General features: G+C 46.5%; 1 pseudogene; it reads left to right on the plus strand.

Annotated features, from left to right (window-relative positions):
* The window catches only part of LOC129784707 (hydrocephalus-inducing protein homolog), a 67211-nt pseudogene that overhangs the window by 38560 nt on the left and 7972 nt on the right, over positions 1-20679 (plus strand).

A 20679-nucleotide genomic window follows, 5' to 3' on the forward strand; every position in this document is an offset into this window, starting at 1 on the left:
AATAATGCTGCGTTAGGATTGTTGCAGAGAGCTGTGCGGGTGCATATGAATGGATGGGTTGTGTTGCTCGTCCGTAGGCTTGTCTCCTCTGATGCCTTAGAGCAGTCTCATCTGACTGTGCCTTGGGATCCAGCAGCACCCTGGGTGTAGGGAGATATGTCCCTTACCAGGATCTTACTGCACCACTGACTGGCTTCCTGGAGCATGGCAGGACATCTGGTGAGTTATACAGCGTACAGAGAGATGCCAGCAACACTGCAGCAATCACCGTGGTCTCGGTGGTGTTGGGCAAATCATCCCGCTGGGGCCTCGGCCGCTGGGAATAACACCTGCAGGGACCCATCGCCACTCCCTCGCTGTTTGAAGATTTACGCTTGCAGGGTTCTCCCAGGTTCTTGCTGAAGCTGGATTTTTTTTGTGCAGCGGAAGTTCACCATTTTGGTGTTCGGTTTGGGTTATTTTGAGCCAGGATCACATTCTCGTGTCAGAGAAATGCCACGTGGGCACTGACCCAGCTCCGGTTCCACTTCCGACAGCAGCGGTGATGCAGGAACGGGAGGAGGCCAGGACAACTAGGGCTTTGTGTCATGGGCAATGTCTCATACCCCCTGTGGAGACCTGCAGGCAGCTGGAGCAGATTGCAAAGCCCTGATATTCCTCTTCTGCCAGTTGTTGCCTGCAAGCAGAGGGAGGCTTGGACAGTGAGCCCTGGCCGGGGTAGCCAGCCCTGACGGGACCTTGCCTTTGTTTGTGAGCTGGTTTACAGATCTCTTCTGCAATGATGAAGGCAGGCATGGTTTTCTTTCTTTCTATCTTTGTAACTGAGAATGGAAAAATCCATTTGACTTGCTGAATCTCTTCTGATCTGAGAAGACGTGTTCACATGGCTGTAGTGACACAGGGATATAAGGGAAGGTTTGGAGGGAAACCGTATCTTTTCTTTAGGTCAGCTGGCACTTCTGAAGAGATCCTTGATATGCCGAAGCCAGCCAGTTTAGTTCCTTTATTATAGCCCTAATTAAAAAAAAAAAAAAAAAAAAGGCAAGCCTTTACCGGGTGCTAGTTAAGGTAAGGGACTTAATTTTTTTCACAGCTGCTTCCAAAGTCTTACACATTTTGTAAGTGTTGTTTGCTCCTTGCTCATCATTGATGCTCTAAATAAAGGCTTACAGGGCTGTGGTTGAAAACAAGAAACGTAACGTTTGAAGGTAAATGGTTTGTTGTCTCCTGTCTTAGGAGGGAGATGTCTGGCCAAATTCTTCAGTTGAAATTTATGTGATCTTCAAACCCCGAGAAGCCAGAGTGTATCAACAGTCTGCTGCGACATCTCAGGTACAGCTCCTTTCTCCTCCTCCTGCTACCCACAGCAAAGGCGAGGCACAAATACTCTTCCAGCCCAGTTGGTTCCCACGGAATTCCTAGGAAGAGCCGGTGGTCAGCAGGGCAGTGCCAGCACCTTCCTGCTGTCCCTGTGGCTCCCAGCTGGTCTGTGCAGAGCCAGGGCTTAGCGCGCCTGGCTCCGACCGCTGATCCCAGAGCAGCCAAAGCAGCGAGCTTTCATACCATGCATTCGTTGTGCTGCAAGGTGTTTGTAAAGGCAGAGAGGTACACAGCAGAAGAGCTTTGGTGGACGAGCACTAAGCCCCTATAGACCTCCAGGATGAGCCTTTATTACGTGGATGCACCATCGGGCTCCTGAGGCGGTAGGAGCTGAGTGAAACGTGCTCCCTGCCCCTGGGTCACCTCCCGCTCTCCAGGCGCTGCCAGACCGTAGTGGCTGAGCCCTGCTGAGCGCAGGGTGTCTGTGAACGTGCCACACGTGTGCTGCTGTCCCTGCGTGGGAATCGTCACCTCGTGGCTCAAGTCTATGCTTCATCTGGGTCGCGTGTTACAGGGCTCGCTGTCCTCAGCAGGGTGAGCACCCTCCCCAGAAGTCAGAGTGCGAGCAGCCTGCTAGACAAGCTTTATGCTCCTCCCGGCTGACAGAAGTGCTGTCAGGTCTTTTTCTGGGAGCGGTTATCACTGACCCACCGAGTTATGCCGCCTTTGCCCTTACAGAGGTGATGGCCTTGCTGTGCTGGCACGGGGCAGGGAATGCTTGCAGCAAGCTCCGTGGTTCAGGTTACCTTGTCCTTCCTCTCCGTCCGTGTGGTGCTGCTTGAGGTGTTTTTCAGGAGTGGGAGGTCCCTGTCAGATTTCCATCCAGGGAACGCTCTGGTTTTCCCCATCTAAGAGGAAGGAGGTGCGAGGCCCGTGGTCCCCAGCAGCCAGGCTCCCGTTCTGGAGGGTGCTGAGATCACTAACCCAGCTGCTTCGAGCCATTCCTTACTTCTCCAAGCTGACAGATACAAAGGCCATGAAACAGCTTTTTATTGATACGGTAATTGCGCAGGGTTTACTTGGCAGATGCCACCTACAGTAATTAACCAGGGCTCGTGTTAACAAACCGCCTTCCTGGCCGCCAGCTGCAGTTGTTAGAGCTGTGGAAGGAAAGGGTTGATTTAAAAAGTTGCTCCCAAGGGAATCCTGGCTCAGCGCTGTGCTCCTGGCCCTGGGATTTTTGCTGTGGTGGTGGGGCTGTCCATCACTTTGCTGCAGGGATCTCCAGGGGTTGTGCCTGGAGAGCTTTTGTTGTTGTTGTGGCAGAGAAATAGGAAAATTACTTACATGCAACCTGGGAGTTACAGGAAACAGAGCTGGGCAAGCGATTGGTGTTTAGAAAGAGGAGCCTGCTCTGGAAAAACCCTCGTGGTCCCTCAGGAGATCTGAACTCTTCCATGGGCCCCTTGAGAGAGGACCTCAAGGAGGTCACCTACCCCCCATCCCTCACAAAACGGAGCTGAGCCGCTGTATCGTCAGGGTGGAGACTGTCCCAGGGTGCAAAAAGAGTTTAAAGAAGAAACCCGTGATCTTTAACTAGGGAGTCATTAATTTTGCTTCTTGACGACTCTGAGCAGTGTGACAGCCTTCCTCGTGCATTTGCATGCCAGTCACAGATCCCTTTGGAGGACGATTTGCAGACAGCGTGTGCCCCTTGCAGGGAATATTTAGTAGCTTTGCCCTAGTGCAGCACTGTGAAATTGCAGTTGGATCTCGAGCCCCACGGGGAAGTGGCTGGCCTCCATGTGTGTTTTTGCAGTTGCCTCCATAAATTGCTTAGCCGAACGCTTCTGGATCAGGTGATTTACAGAACTCATCAGCACTGTGCAACTTGCAAAGCCAGCGGTTAAGAAGTGGTTTGAAATTTGTTTTGTTTAAGCTCAAAATGAACTTTCTTAGTTATTCATGCAAATAAAGCCATGGCTCTTGAGTGCTGGAAGGAAGCACGTGGTGGGGGGGCTCAATCACCTAAAATTCTTTTTTTGTTGTTTTTTTCTGGATATGGAAATGTACTGGGTTACATCTGATTTCTTCCAAAACCCATTTCTAAGCCGCTTTTGCAGGGAGAAGCAAAATCCTAAGTGCTGATCCCTCCTTCACTTGCCGTGTCCTACATCGTGTAAAACTGGATCTCTGTGTTGATGTGGTTGGTTGAGAATCACGTTCAAAACCAACCTCAAAACCTGGGGACGTTCCGTGGGCAAAAAAATGAGTGCCAGAAAGCAGCAGAAGTTAGGGACTTGGGAAACAGTTCTGTGCTGTTGGGCCACCCACACCCCTGTTTCTTTGAATGCCGAGTTGTAATCCCTCCATGATGTGCCAAGGTGTTAACCCGACTGAGATCCGAATTCTCACTCCACAGAACCAGGTGTGGCTTTGGGACTGAGGACAAGGAGGCTGCGGCCCCTCCATGCCCTGGTGCATGTGCTCTGGGACATGCTGTGGTGGGAGCATCACACGGTCCCAGCCCGGGGTACCCAGGCCTTGGCCAGCGGCTGGGTGCTCCTGGAAGCCCCAGCTGCTAGCGAGGAGCGGGACATACTCTCTTTTTTCTTTCTTTTTCTCTCGGCTGTCCTGAATGGTCTGTATTTTACTCTGCTCCTCCTCCTTTCAGGAGAGCACTCTCTGAGGTTCACCTGGAAGGAGAGAGCGTAAAACTCCCAGGGTTTCCTAAAGTTCCAGCATCAATGTAGGGGCAGAAGAAAGGATAGCTTCCGCAGACCTTCCAGGAGAGGCTGAGGGCCTGCTGCAGAAGGGAAAGAATGGCCACTGATTTTTTTTGATGATAGTGGCCGTGGGGCATGCCTCACCCATGATTATGGGCAAAACTTGTCCCTTGGAAATCTTTGTCATTTCCTAAGAGCTTTGATGGTTTAGAACATCAAGTTTTTAATGAAAATTAGGCCACATGTGATGCAAGATGGAAAAATCTTCTGAACAGCGAGCACCCAGTACTGCCTCTTTTCGGGTGTCTGTGCAATAGAAGTACACAGCCCTCTGATGCGTGCCTGAGCTGTGAAGTGTAACTCATCTCTGCTGTCAGCTGGGCTGCGGCTGGATCCACTGAAAAACCGCTGAATTCAGCAAAAGCTCCCTAGCTCTTCCTTTCTGGCTTTGGATGTGATCAAACATCCCCGTGCCACGGTTGCAAGCCCAAAGTCAGGGATCACTGAAAAGGCTGTTCCAGGAGGGTTTTTTCCGAGTTGTGATCTAGTCACACGTGGGCTGCTCTTTGCAATAAGAAGTTGGTTTGGACATTCTGGAATGACTAAGCAGCAGACTTTTATAAAAAAAGAAATCAACGTTCAGTCCCTAAGCTTTAGTTAATGGTGGGTGTCACACAAAAGGAGCTCAAAGGATAGAGGAATAGTTTTGCACAAAAGCCACAGTGACGGTTGTGTACAACTTCTGGGGCTACCTTCTGCTCCTTGTGCTACTCGCTTTCCGTACAAGAGTAGAATGGGATGGCAGTGTTACCGAAATCTCGGAATGAAGAACTTATCGACACCAATGTGATGTAGATAAGCAGACTTTTCTTTATGGACGGCCGGGTGCGTGAGCGAGTCCCCTCACGATCGACGCACACCATGGTTCAAAATCATACACCTTGTATAGAACTCATTCATACATATTCATTAAATATCCATGCATAATCGTAAGATTTCCCATAAATCATTAACATACTCTCCTCCCATATCCGATTCTGCGCAGTAAAGGTTAGAAAGGTCCAGAAATGGGTCTGGGGTACGATTTGGGTAGGTGGTATGTGAGTCGGTGGTCTCGATCTCCCCCTGCCGGAATTACCTGCCACTTGAGGTAACTGTTTCTTGGCCGGCAACTATGGGTTGCTTCACTCGACTCTTCCCAGTTCACATAAATTCTCATTTTGACATGTTAGTACATCCTCCTAGGTTACATATAAACAATCATCTCAAATCTTAAGTCTGTTATCTAAGTTCTAAACATTCCTACTAGGTGATTCTGACCAATTCCTCCGGCCTTGGTACGGGGCTGTACAGAGGGTTTTCTATAGCCGCTTTTTACTATAAGTTTCATTAAAATATATTTTCTTATCCTCTTGTATTTCTATTACATGATTGATTTTATAAAATCAAATAATCAATCAAATAAAGTCAATCTTAACTTATTAGCAAATCTATAACATTTCCCCATCCTCTTATATTTCTATTACATGATTGATTTTATAAAATCAAATAATCAATCAAATAAAGTCAATCAATCTTAACTTATTAGCAAATCTATAACATTTCCCCCCTTTGAAAGTGTTGAAAATCATTATTTCAATACTTTCACATTATTTACATATCATTTGTTTCAACATATTTTGGTGGTGGGCTATACCTTGGTGGACTGGTTGGTACTTCTCTCATGATCATACGACTGATTGCAATTCTATTGGTAAACTGCTTCTTCAAACATGCATATACCAACATGATCATCAAAAAGACAATCAGTAACAGAAACAAAGTTTTGATTAGGGATTGTATCCAAGAGCTCAAGTTCCTTCCTAATTTGTTAAAAATTTTCCCTAACCAGTCTTCTGACATATCTTCTTGAATTGATTCTGTTTCTTTTTCAATTTTATCTAATAAATCCAAATCATGTTCCACATCTTGTGTGACATTTGAAATGGGGATGCAACAGTGGTCCAGTTTATCTTTGAGATATCCACATACTCCATGTTCTTTAAGTAGGAGCATATCTAGTGCCATTCTATTTTGTAAAGTCATTCTAGAGGTCGCCTGTAATTGTATATTCAATTCCTTAAACCCCTTTTTGGTAACGTTTGCTAATTTTTCCACTTGACCAGTTAACTTATAAAGCCATGCTCTGTTTCTATATGATGCTATAGGATTTAAAAGTGATTCAATTGCCCAGCCAATTTTCACTCCTGTAGATGGTTCATTCCAAGTATCATCATTTGTCTCAGATCTCTTTGTTCGTTTCAGTTCTAAATTTTCTAGAGATCCTCTAAACGGTGATTTCTTCCAAATCGGACACAATGTTGGCACGCCTAAAGTTATTTGTTTCACTTTACCATCTAATGGTAGATGAGTTGTCCAGGTTCCATCACTCAATGCCCAAATTAAATGTCCTGGACTTTGAATAGTAGATTTTCTACAACTAAACATAATTCCTCTTCTGGGTATATAGGCGCTAGATAGATTGAGAGTATTCTTAAGACCTCGACAAAAACAACCATATTTTAAAGCGGCAGCCAAAGGAGGGATTCTTTGAATTATTAAGTCTGCATTGCTACAATCATACGCTTTTTCACATTTCCACCATGGCACTATTTTATTCTCCTTTTCTCCCAATGAAGTTGATCTGTCATTGACCCAGGGTAATACTGAAAACACTTTTCCATCCCAGGTAAAACACCAAGGAGTTTTTGCCATATACTGAAAATGGGAATATAAGGTCATAGACCAAACCGAATCCCAAACTATTTCCTTTTCCTGTAGGGTTCGATTCTTTTTCTCACATTTTGTCTCGGTTATCCATACACTGGTGTTTGTTGTAGCCATTTTAGGCTAGTAACACCATCCCTTGTTCCCTAAATCTCCATATAATCCCGGTTTAGCTACAAATCATCCTTTACATTCCCAAATGGTTGAATATACTGGTGATTCTTCCCCAACTTTAACCTTTTGCAATTCCCAAGTTTCCCTAGGTTCTTGTTTACAATCCATTGTCTCATTTTCATATTCTAATTTGGTCAGATTCATGGTTAAGATTCCCCATGGAATAGATTCACCTACTGCCCTCGGTATTGGTAAACAAGCGGTGATCTGTGTGACATTTTGTAAATTGGCAAATCCTTTAATCAATCCTACCATCAAATTTTCCTCAGCCGTTTGTTTGGGAATTTCAATCACTTGTTCTGTCTCTGTTTGTCTTTCATTCCTGTCCACCAAGTCAGCCCATGATCCTGCCAACACTACCAACCCAAATGGAATCCAAAGAACGATCATAACCTGATATGAAAAATTAGACATTTTTCAAAGTCAAATTTAAAGTCTTTGGGTCACAGTTGATAATCTTCCATGGAATAGGTGCTTTCTTCACTCGAGTATAATGGATCCAAGCATCCGATTCTGCTATCTTGATAGCCGTAAAAGTGGTTAACAGTACTTGGAAAGGTGCTTTCCAACGTTCCTGTAAAGGTTCAGAGGTCCAGGTCTTCACATAGACATAATCTCCTGGTTGGAAATCATGCACTGAATTTTCCAGGGATAAAGGTCTATTCCAAATTACTGCACTCCGAATTGCAGCCGGAGTTTTTCCTAGAGAAAGCAAATAGTTATATACATCCTGCTTTCCTTTTACATGTACGTTTGGATTTGGTTCTGGAGACTCATATGGTTTTCCATATAATAATTCATAAGGACTGAGTGAGGTTCCACTCTTTGGCTGTACCCTGATTCGTAATAATGCCAATGGAAGCGCCTGAGGCCACTTTAGACTGGTTTCTTGACAAATTTTACTTATTTGTCGTTTCAAAGTTTGATTCATCCTTTCCACTTTCCCACTAGATTGGGGTCTCCAAGATAAATGTAGGTCACAATTAATACCCAATACTTTGCTAACACTTTGGACTACTTCAGCAACAAAGTGTGGACCTCTGTCAGAAGAAATTCCAATAGGAACTCCAAATCTCGGAATTATTTCTTGTAATAACCACTTCACCACTTCTTTTGCTTGTGTAGTGCGACAGGGAAGGGCTTCTGGCCATCCTGTAAAAGTATCAACCCCTACCAGGATGTACTGGTACCCATTTTGTCTAGGCAGCTCTGAAAATTCTACTTGCCAATAATCTCCAGGTTCTACACCAGATTTCAGTCTACCCATTTGAACCTTTTTCTTAATCATTGGATTATTTTTCAAACATACTTCACACTTTGCAGTTACCATTTTAGCTATTCCCAACATCTTAACTGATACTACTTGTTTTCGTAAAGATGTTACTAAGGCTTCTGCTCCCCAGTGACATTCCTGATGTCTCGTTTGAATTATCTCTCTCATCACAAGAGGTGGAATTACTACCTGTCCATTAGGAGTTACCCACCATCCCGCTAAGTTTTTCTTAGCATTTAATAACGGACTCAGTTTGTCATCTTCCTCTGAATATCTCGGGTTTTCCCTAGGAAGGGTTACTGTTTTAGAAGGAATTATTGCCATTTGCAATGCTTGTTTCTTTGCTACCTTTTTTGCTGTTCTATCAGCTAAATTATTCCCAGCTATTATTTTTGTATTCCCAATCTGGTGTGCCTTACAGTGCATGATTGCTACTTGATCTGGCCTTTGAACTGCTTGCAATAATCATAAAATTTCTCTTTGATGCTTAATGTTTGATCCTTGAGAGGACAATAACCCCCTCTCTTTCCACAAAGCTCCATGGACATGCACTACCCCAAAGGCATATTTTGAATCAGTCCAAATATTTACTCTCTTTTCTTTGCTTAGTTCTAAGGCTCGAATTAAAGCGATGAGTTCCGCCTTTTGGGCTGATGTGGTACTCGCCAATGCTCCTGCTTCTATAACTGTAGTCTCTGTTGTTACCGCATATCCGGCATATTGGACTCCTTGTTCCATGAAGCTGCGTCCATCACTATACAGTTCCCAGTCTGGTCGCTCCAGTGGTACATCCTTCAGATCTTCACGACTGGAATAAACATACTCGATGGCAGCCAAGCAATCATGCTCCAGTTGTCCTTCTTCCTGTATGGAACTTAAAAACACTGCAGGATTTACCAGGTTAGTTGTCTTTAGAATCACATCATCCTGTTCAGTCAGTACTACCTGGTACTTCATCATTTGGCTGGGAGACAGCCAGTGTCCCCCCTTCTGTTCTAGGACAGTTATCACCATGTGTGGGACATAGACTGTTATTGTTCTTCCCAAAGTCAATTTCCGAGCTTCTTGTATGAGCATCACTGTTGCTGCCACTGCTCGAAGGCAGTTTGGCCACCCTCTACTCACTGTGTCCAGTTGTTTAGAGAAATATCCGACTGGTCGTTTCCAGCTTCCTATCCTCTGGGTTAACACGCCTGGTGCAAGGTGTTGCCTTTCATGAACAAACAACTGGAAATCTTTGGTTGGATCCGGCAGTCCCAAGGCAGGTGCAGACATTAAGCCACGTTTCAACTCTACAAAAGCCTTTTGTTGTTGTGGGCCCCATGCAAAGGGAGAGTTCTTTTGGGCCTCGTACAGCGGTTTAGCTATTAGCCCATAGTTCATGATCCAAAGGCGACACCAGCCAGTCATTCCCAAAAATGCTCTGAGTTCATGAATATTTCTCGGCTCAGGTATACCACAAATAGCTTCTTTGCGATCTTTTCCTAATTGTCGTTTTCCTTTTGAAATCTCAAAGCCCAGATATATCACAGTCTGGCAGGCTGTCTGGGCTTTCTTCCTGGACACTTTGTATCCATTTAGTCCCAGGAAATTCAGGAGGTCGATAGTCACCTGTATACAGGTAAGTCTTTCTTCTGTAGCAATCAATATGTCATCCACATATTGTAAAAGTAAATGCCCAGGTCTTGATTTATCCTGTTTCCACATTTCAAGTTCCTTTGCTAATTGATTTCCAAAGATAGTTGGACTGTTTTTAAATCCTTGGGGTAATCTAGTCCATGTCAACTGCATCTTTCGCCCGGTTTGAGGATTTTCCCATTCAAAAGCAAACAGTTTTCTGCTTTCTTTTTCCAAAGGTATACAAAAGAAAGCATCTTTTAAATCAAGCACTGTAAACCGTTGATAAGTGTCCCTTAATGCTGTTAACAGTGTATAAGGATTTGCTACTACAGGATAAATGTCCTTAACTAGTTGATTTACTGCTCTCAAATCTTGTACCAGCCTATATTCACCCGAGGGTTTTCTGACTGGTAAAATAGGAGTCTTATACTCAGATTCACATTCTTCCAAAATGTTATACTCCAAAAATTTATCACTCAATTTCTTCAATTCCTGTCTCACTTCTGATTTGATTGGATATTGTTTAATTCTCACTGTTCCTGCGCCTTCCTTCAAATCTATTTTAACAGGCTCTGCTAGTTTCGATTTACCAGGAATATCTGTTTCCCATACAGTAGGGATCACTGCCAAATCCACCTCCGGTGGAATTTCTTGTTCCTTTACTCTTTCGTGTATCATCAAGATTTCTCCCATTTTTGACTCGGGTATTTTCAAGAAAAGTTCTCCTTCATCAAAAACAATTTGTGCATTTAATTTAGACAACAAATCTCTTCCTAACAAGGGTATCGGACATTCTGGTACATACAAAAATTCATGTGTAATTATCTTATTTCCAAATTTCAAATCTAGGTGTTGTAGGAATGGCCTGGTTTTCTTCTTTCCCTGTTGCTCCTATTATATTGGCTGGTTTTGTTCCTATTTTTCCTTTACATGTATTTAATACCGAAAATGTCGCTCCTGTATCTACTAAAAATTTAACTTCTTTATCTCCCAGCTAAATTTTAACCAGAGGTTCAGCTGGGTTCCCTCCGGTCCCCTTCAGTCGTCTAAAATCATTATCTTGGCAAGGTCGTGAGAAACACTCTTGTTTCTAGGGCAATCCTTTTTCCAATGTCCTTCCTCTCTACACAAAGCACACTGATTTACTCCTAAGGGGGTATTAAATTTCCGATGGCCACAGTGCATACAACCTCCCCTCCCATTAAATCCTCGTCCTCTTCCTCTGCCCCTTCCTCTGTCTACCGTTCCTGTCATTACTGCCAATAAATCTGTTCTCCTTGATTTTCTTTCTTCTCTTTCTCTGTTGTTATATACCCTCCATGCGACTTCCAGCATTGTATTCAAACTCCTTGAATTCTCTCCCTCCAGTTTCTGGAGTTTTTTCCTTATATCTGGTGCCGATTGCCCCATAAAAATCAAAGCCAGTTGCATTTGTGCTGCCTCTGTTTCCACTCTCAAATCAGTATGTTTTCTGGCAGCTTCCTTTAATCGTTCCCAAAATGCTGAGGGAGATTCATTTTTATCTTGTCTTACTTCATATAATTTAGACCAATTCAGAGATTTAGGCATGGCATGTCTAAGCCCATATAAAACCCATTTCTGATACCGTCTCAGTCTTTCTCTATGTGTTACATTATTTGGATCCCACTGCGGATCCCCAGATGGAAAATTCTGTTCTATTGTTCCACCTGTAATTCCACTCATCACATCCAACTCTGCCTGAGCTTTACCAGCTTTTAATACCGTTTGCTTCTCTGTATCATCTAACACATTATCCAGGATCACCTGTAAATCATTCCAGTCTGGATTCTGTGTTCTAGTTATAGTATCTGCCACCTTGCCCACTTTTTCAGGATCTTCTCTATAATTTCCTGCTGCCTGCTTCCAAGTCATCAAATCCATAGCTGTAAAAGGTACTTTCACATAGACCGGTCCATCACTACCAACTCCCTGTCGCAGGGGAGCTATAGTCTGTGTCTGTTGCCGAGTTCTCCGTGAAACAGGAGTATGAATTACAATCTCCGATAATCTCTCTTCCACATCTCCTGTTCCACTGCTATCCGGTTCAATCGCCTGTTCTCGTGCCCTAGATTCTCGACCCTGATTCCTTTCTCTCCTAAGAGGGGATATATCTAATTCTGGTCCATCATCACTCTCAGTGACAATCTTTTTCTTTAAACAACCTTTCCCGATCTCACAAGTTGAGCAACACCTTTTTACTTTCTTGTTATCAGCAGTTACAGCCATCACAAAATTATCTCCATCAGTTAACTTGCATTCATCCTGCCAGTCTTTTCTCTGTCTCAGGTAAAAGAACAAATCCACGTATGGCATTTCACTCCATTTCCCTTCCCTTTTACAGTATAACATTAACTGCGGAACAGTATTATAATCCAGTGTTCCATTTATGGGCCACTTTTCCTGATTTTCCAATGTATACAGAGGCCACCAATTATTACAATACTCAATCATCTGGCTTTTTGGCAAATCCTCATATAAATCTCCCCAATGTGCCAATAAACATCCCAATGGAGAATTTTTCGGGATTTTATCATTTACAGCAAGATTACGCATGCTTTTACTTTTAAACAACCGAGTTAACTTAGATGCCATGGTATAATCACTCACAGTACAATACACAATTATTCAACTCTGTCTCCCCGATCCGCGGATCCACGCTCCACACTCGCTTTCGTGCTTAATTGCACGTCTCACCCTTACAGCCACACTCACACTTTTCCACAATTGTTACTTTAAACAAAGACATAAAACACAATATTATACACTTCTTAATTTTCTTCTCGATACACAGACACAATAAACAATTCTGTATCAGAAGAAAAACCCCTCCTAACTTCTTGTTAGAGGCACTACCTTAGAGAACACTATAGCATGTAGTTTCTCTTGTTTCCACTTTTGTCCAACCCTGCAATAGCTTTCGCTTATGTCTTACGGGCAGGCGCCTAGGCTTCCTCTTCCACAAGGATCCTTATAGTCCAACCCTGCGCCGCTTTCACCGCGTCTGACAGGCAGACTTACTCAGTGAGACTCAAACCCACTGGTGGGTCTCCAACCCACTCCTTACCATACACTTATTATAGTGGGACTCCTACCCACTTACTGCAATTACAAGAAGAAGTGTCTTACCAAAATCCAGGGAACGTCGCGAAGAGCCTTACGGATCGGGGATCGATGGGTATCCCCGAGAAATCCTCGGTGCCGGCTGGAACCGATCAGGTCCCCGACTCCTCCGGTCTCCTTCCGCGAGGTCCCATCTGGGTTGCCAAAACTGTTACCGAAATCTCGGAATGAAGAACTTATCAACACCAATGTGATGTAGATAAGCAGACTTTTCTTTATGGACGGCCAGGTGCGTGAGTGAGTCCCCTCACGATCGACGCACACCATGGTTCAAAATCATACACCTTGTATAGAACTCATTCATACATATTCATTAAATATTCATGCATAATCGTAAGATTTCCCATAAATCATTAACATACTCTCCTCCCATACCCGATTCTGCGCAGTAAAGGTTAGAAAGGTCCGGAAATGGGTCTGGGGTACGATTTGGGTAGGTGGTATGTGAGTCGGTGGTCTCGATCTCCCCCTGCCGGAATTACCTGCCACTTAAGGTAACTGTTTCTTGGCCGGCAACTATGGGTTGCTTCACTCGACTCTCCCCAGTTCACATAAATTCTCATTTTGACATGTTAGTACATCCTCCTAGGTTACATATAAACAATCATCTCAAATCTTAAGTCTGTTATCTAAGTTCTAAACATTCCTACTAGGTGATTCTGACCAATTCCTCCGGCCTTGGTACGGGGCTGTACAGAGGATCTTCTATAGCCGCTTTTTACTATAACTATAAGTTTCATTAAAATATATTTTCTTATCCTCTTATATTTCTATTACATGATTGATTTTATAAAATCAAATAATCAATCAAATAAAGTCAATCAATCTTAATTTCTTAGCAAATCTATAACAGCAGGGGGACCTAAGCCAAAACCTGAGCTAGAATTCAGGCACTTTAGGCTGCTCCAGTGGTTCAAGAAAGGCTTCAGACTGAAAGATCCTGCACTATGCCATCTTAGCAGACTTAAGGAAGAAACTCAGCATCCTGGAGTTCAGCTGTAAGCCTTGTGGTCTCAGTTGCCTTTGCAGCAAGGGATATGTGTGTTAGCAGTACACTTAGAGCTTATCTGGTTTCAGTAGCGAGGAGGCTGGTTTTCCGTAACTGCTCAGTATGCTTCAGGTGGGGCGTCTTTACAAAGCTGAGCTCTTGGTTTGATGGTGGGAACAGGTGAGTGCTGCTCTCTGGAGACCGTAAAGCCCCGTCTTAACAAGGCGCTGCTGCAGGCGGTGAGCCCTGGAGCACCCCGGTACGGAGCCCTACGTTAGGCGCAGGTGGTGGCTGAGATGCTCTGCCTGCTTGAGGCAGCGCTCGGGTGCGCGTGTCGCTGTCAGCAGGCTGCTGGGGTATCGCTGTCAGCAGGCTGCTCTGCCTTGCTTGGGCTCATACTTCTCAGCTCCTGTGCGGTCGTCTCCGATTGCAGCGATACAGACAGCAGATTTTTCTCTCCGGTTCTGTTTTGTGAGCTTTGTGCCTTCTCTGAATGGATTTCAAAGCTCGTTTAAGTGCATGGGAAGGAATTCAGAAATCATGTTTTATATGCAGCATCACTTTCTGAGGGTGCAAACTGATTGCTAAGTTACAAACCAGCCCAAGGGCTCCGTCAGAAGTTAGAAACCAGCCGCAAAGTTGATCTGCTGAGGGAAGAGAAGGGTCCCGTATCTTCTCGCGGAGCATCTAGTGCTGGTGCCACCCAGCCCGGAGTCAGGGACTGGCTCTGAGGCTGCCTGGAAAGTCCAGGTGAACCGAAGGAATTCTGTACTGACATGGCAACCTCTCCCCAGGCCGTGAGACCAGGCTGCCCCTGCGCATCAAAGGGAGCGGCATAGGGCCCCAGCTGCGCTTCAGCTTTGACCAGCTGGACATCGGGAAGGTTTTTGTTGCGTCAGCCCCCAGCTACGAGGTGAGCAGTGGGGCTTGCTGGGGTTGGGGTGGATCCTGATGGCCCCTGGGGCAGCAGTGAGCTTTGTGCACCTGCTGGATTTCTGGCAACACAGGCAGTTATGTGCACGCATTATTTGATGTAAGTTAAATGTGGGAGTTTTTGCAGAATCTGGATAGTTTTGATGGGGTCTGAAAGGTGTGTATGTTGTCCACAAAGCCCCGATCCCTGCGTTTTGGCAACCTCCCTTTGAGACCAGCTGGGAGGCTTCATGCAGAAAATCCAGCCCTTGACACATGATAGCAACACCGGGTCAAAAAGGTCAGGATCCAGAGGCTTTTGTTTCAGCCCTAGATGCACTGCGCCCTGGTACCCTGGCGGTTAAAAAGCAGCTGGAACAAAGGTGTTGTGTTCGGACTCGAGCCCGTTGCAAACACCTTTCAGTGAAGCGCAACTTGCTGGATCCTGGCGCCGGAGGGAAGCCGGGCAGCCTCCCCGCGCAGAGCTGCCCGCGCAGGCACCGGGAGCGCTGTCCCTGCTGAGCAGCCTCCTGCCACCCTTCAGACCTGGTGCCCCTCTGGCTCTATGAACAGAGCAGGGCAGTTCTGGAAATGAAGCAAAGGAGCTTTCTGGGTATTTGCCTCCCCCCGCCGATGGTGGCAAGTTTTCTCAAAAAAAAACCAACCAAAAAAACCCCCAAGATACAGCAACTGGAGGCGGTAGAAAATGAGGCAGTACATCGTGCCAGACACTTTCAAAAGCTTGACTGTTGCAGGGAAGGACACGTTAAGGTGTTTTCTTGCCAAAATATTGTGCACTGTATGTATGCATTTTTTAATGCTGATTCTTTATTGATTCTATATATATCAATGTGTTGGTTTCATTACTGGAGAAAATGTGAATAAGTAGATGATACTCCAAGTGCTGTATTAAGTAGCCAGACTGGAGGTAAACTTCAGTGTGGGATCCCTAAGTGCAATTTGTAATGAAGGTGTAAAACATATGAGTAGTTTGCAAGTTACCAGTGCAGAATTTGAATACAGGAATGTTTTCAACAGCAGCTGCAAAATTAAAAAAATAAGGGCTGTACCTCTGCTTCTGTCTCAGTTTTTCTGACAGGTTTTGCGAGGACAAAACTTAGGGAAAATAACTGCCAAGCAGGTAGATAAGTCCACAGAAATGGCCGGATTTCACCTGCAGCCTTCGGAAACTGTAGAGCTTTGCTTTGGGTAGGTTTGGTGACCACCAGTGTGCTGATACTCACAGGCAGGTGTGGGCATTTCTTGCTGAATCTCAGCAAATGCTGCAGGATTGTGTAGCTTGTTGGAGCAGTAAATAATGGTAAATTAGTAGATGATGGCTGTGAATATTTATGAAAGAGATTCTTTAGAGCAGGTGGAGCTGCTATGCCCCTCACTCTCATCCTTTCTTGACATGTCTGGTTGAGCAAAGACAAAGAGACTCTCAGATCAAAGAAAAGAATAAAATGGGCCTCACTGACGTACCCTAGCAGAGTCGGGGAGTGCTGCTGAAGCTGGTTATGGGGCTGTCCCAAGGTATTTTCTACATCCAGTAAACTTGCTGGCTGTAACGGGAGCTGAATGTGTTTTGCCCTTGGCAGGACTGGGCTCATCTGGAGCGGGAGCAGTTAGGTGACGATTCGCTGTAATGCTGCGACCGCCCTTTGCTGCTCTTTGGGGCAGGTCTGCATCGCCTTGGTGATGCTGAGCACATCCTCAGCCCTGCAAGTCCAAGCGGACTGCTCTGTGTCAGTGGAATAAACCCAGAGTGACTCTGTTTATGTGAAGTTATCACTGGGGTTTTTTGCATGCAAAAACCCAAAGGCAGAAACTGTCCTGTTGTGTTTTCTTTGGCTTCAGCCAAGCAGCAGCACACAGCTTCTTCTGCCTTTTGTAGAAGTTTAATTAGAAAACAAATCAGCCTTCTGTAAGGAAAGAAGATTCCTCATGTATTTCCATTTTGCTTTCTTGCTGCTGCAGGTGATCCTGTTTAACAAAGGAGTCATTGATGCCCCCTCCAAGTTGGTCCTTCCAGCGACCGCTCTGGGCTCCTGCTTCTCCTTTCTCCCCCAGGAGGGCATCGTTTTACCAGATGTCCTCCAAGTCATCCAGATCTCCTTCAGTTCCACCGCCCTGGGGCAGTTCACAGAAGGATTCCGGTTCAGTGCGGATGGGTCCCCTGAGCCCGTGACCTTGACCGTCAGGTGAGGAGGGTTACAGGAGCCTGGGGGGTGCCTCCACAGTAATTCCCACTGCAGACTCCTCTCCTCGAGATGGCATCTGCCTCCTTGCTTTCTGTCTTGCCTTTGTTCCAAGGACCCCTGTCCAGCCCTTATCTCTCATTCTCCAGCCCCACAACTCAAGCTGTTTGTTTCAAATGCTTTTGAGATGCCCACCCACCGGGGCAAGCCGAGCCTCCCTCTTCAGGGGGGGTTGTGCACTGGATTTAGTTCTCCAGGGAGGGAAAAACTCCCAGTTCTTTTGAGTGGAGATGAGCTGGCTGGTGGGACATGGGGCTGCAGAGGAAGGAACAGCGGTGGGAGTGCAGGTGGTTCCTCTCCTACCTTGTGCTCCTTCCTGCTCTGCGAGGACCCCGATCTCCCTTCAGAAGCACTATTGGAAGATGTGGCTGTTGCCATAAAGACTGCCCTCTTCCCCCGTTCTCTTGCAAGCTGCGCTGTTACTGGCTGTAGCGCACAGGGCTCTGGGCTGGCTGCTTGGCCGAGCCCTCTGGGCAGTCCTTCAGGTCTGACTTCCTTGAGCACAGCTCCTGTGTGCTCAGCAGAAGCGGCAGTTATTTCCCCCCTCGCTGCAAGGCTCACCCTTGGCAGTTTCCCAGTGTGAGACCCAGTTGTGGCTGGTTTGGAGGCAGTTTTCTATTGTCTTTTGGCAAGTGCTATTACGGAAAGCATGTCTGCTCCCTTTGCTCCATCCAGAGTAGGATGCTGGGGCTTGGCAGGTTAAGTCTGATTACGTGAGGTCCTTGGAGAGGGAACCTCATTGCCAGAAGGGATTTGCTACCTAACTTGTTCTCAGGAACTGATTCAGCTCCAGGAATCGAGAATTAGCATGGGATTGAAACTCCTGAAAGTCAGATTTTGAGTGCTTTTTGATTGTGCAGTCAGAAGATGCCCAAACCATAGGTGATCACTCTTTGCTTGGAAACAGACCTGACGAGGTCCTGAACGCTTGTTCTTTTGCTCTTTAGAAAGGGATGCTGGAACTGGGACACGACGGGTGAGGGCAGGTCCCTCCTGCGGGAGGCTGGGGTCTGTTCATGTGTACGAGAGACCCGGTGGCAGTCCTGTGAATAAAACTAGGAGGCACGGGTCACTGTGCTCCTTGATCTGTATTTGTTTTTTTCACCAAGAGGCAGAGCTGGCATTGATTGGCATCAACCATGAAATTAATGAATGTTGTGCAGCTTCAAGTGCTGATTTCAGTGGATGTTGGTGAGTTTGGGAGTTTGGAACCTCTCTGAATTTAGGGATGGGCGGGCTGGTGTGGTGGCTTCAGGACACTCATGTTCGGTGGTGCAAACAGTCTTGCTCTTGGATGTGTCAGCCGGTGCACTGGTAACAAGCTGATACTTTCCTCCAAGATTCCACCATCCACTGTGTAGAACCTGTGCTGCGTTTCTCAGTAGATGTCTGGGGCTCCTGTGGATTCGTGCCTCAAAATCCTGCACGCATAATGGTAGTGTGGAATAAGGTCTGAGGAAGATGTCCATATAGACCATGGAAAGGCCAGTTCCAGCAAAGAGATACCAAAGCAGGGAACCTGTGGCTGAGAGGGCTAGTTACAATGAACCTGCTTCTGCATGGACAGCTCTGCCCGTCACATGACAGATGGGGAAACTGAGGCACAGAGCCATCACTTGTTCAGGGTCCTTCACTGGGCCAGCAGCAACCTGGGGGTGTACCCTGCCTGCCCTGGTGCCCTGAGCCACCTCAGCAGCTGCCACCTGCTGACCACGTTGCTTTGGCTGCCCCTGTGCACAGGGATGCTGTGCCGAGCGCAGGGGTGATGGGTTGATTTGAAACCCACCGTGCTGCTGAGACCAGCTTCTATCCGTCCCGGTGGTAACGAAAGCCGAACGCTTTGCAGTTCTTTTTAACCAAGCCAGTTCCTCCTCTGCCTTTGTCCTTACAGGGGCTGTGTCATCGGACCGACTTTCCCTTTCCATGTACCTTCCCTCCATTCGGCGACGTCTCCTTTGGTGAGTGTGCCCTGGGCTTGGACCGCTGGTGGGGAGGTCTGTGCCTTACTGAAATGAAGCGCTTTGGGAGCGTCTGTCACTTGTGTTCCTCCACAGCAGCCTTCAGGGTGTTAGAACCAGGGCTGCCGCTTGCTCAGGTGGTATTTTGCTGCCGTGAGATCAAACAGGACCAAAGGAATAGAAAGTCAGTATTTTCCTGGTGCCCTCAGAGCCTGCTCAGCCCCAACCTCCCAATCCTTGGCGGCAGAATGATGGTGAAAGCCCTTGTCGCAGAAGGGCCCAGGGGATGGGGCTGCAGGAGAAGGGAGTTGGAGCCACACGCTAGCCTGTGGCTGCTCAGGGTGAACGTTCCTGTTGCAAGGCGAGGACACCACTTACCCACTTGACCTTTAGTGTGAGCTGTTAATTTGTGCTGTGAGGGCTCCTCGTTATCACCTGCCCGGTAATAAGCCCAGGCAGTAGCTCGGCATTGGTTTGGGCAGTGATGTCTCCAGAGATGTGGGCTCCTTCTCCTTCCCCAGCCGAAGCACTGCTCCACTGACGGAGCCGGTGGCTGAGCACCCAGAGCATCTCCACTGAAATGCAGATTCTGATTTTCCATCTCGAGTCTCAGAGAAAAGGCTTTGTACTGAGATGGTCTAAAGTTTACATGTGAAATCAATTGGGGATTGATTGAAGGGCCATGATCATTCTGTGCCCAGGATGCCTCTGTGGTTTCATGCGGTTCGTGGACTTTCTAGGAAATCTCAGTACTTTCCCTGAGCCACTTCCCCCTCTCCCTGCATCACCACTCGGCCACTTCTCTGCTTCCTTTTGAATAAATAGACCCACAAGAAACGCACCGGCAGAAATGCGGTTGTGTAATAGGAGGTTCATCCTACTTTAATCTGATTTCATTAACAAGGCCTTTTCAGCTGAAGGCAGCTATTGTATTTTTGCTTCTTGTCACTGTGCTGCTGGCTGTTGTCTGCATCTGGTGACTTCGGTCCCATTTGGGGCTGTGCAGTGGGTCAGTCGGTGCATGTCCTTTCTGTGCCCCACCCCCGCCTCCCTGCCGGAGTAATTGCTGGCGGTGGGCAATGGTCACTGCTGCTGGGCACAGAGGAACTATCTGCTGTGTCTGCGGGTGGTTTTCCTCCCTGTCTTTATTCAAATAGCACTTGGTAAGCAGGGCATGGGAGGTGTCTTCTGGCAGAGCTGGTGTCCGCTCCAGACCAAGCTGCGGGCTGGTGTCCTGCCTCTGCAGAACAGCCACCCCCTCACCCAGTGTGGTTGTACCACTGGTTTTCCGTTGTGGAAAGCAAGTGTCAGAGCTGAAGTGATGTCAGGCTTTGTGGGCAGTAATCAAAGGCAGTGTGGATGTGATGTCCCCGTTTGTTAGGTAAGGTGAGACACAGTTCCTGCTCATTTCTAAGGAAGCATCAGGTTTGCCTGCAGTGAGGTGGGCCGAGTTGTCATGTGCTCAGTCTGGTTGCCCAGAAACAGGAGATGTCTTAAGGGTCCTGCCTAGAGAAACTGCATTAGAGTGCAACGCATCATG

This window comes from Falco peregrinus, chromosome 6 (assembly GCF_023634155.1).
Source record: "Falco peregrinus isolate bFalPer1 chromosome 6, bFalPer1.pri, whole genome shotgun sequence".
NCBI classification, from domain to species: Eukaryota; Metazoa; Chordata; class Aves; order Falconiformes; family Falconidae; genus Falco; species Falco peregrinus.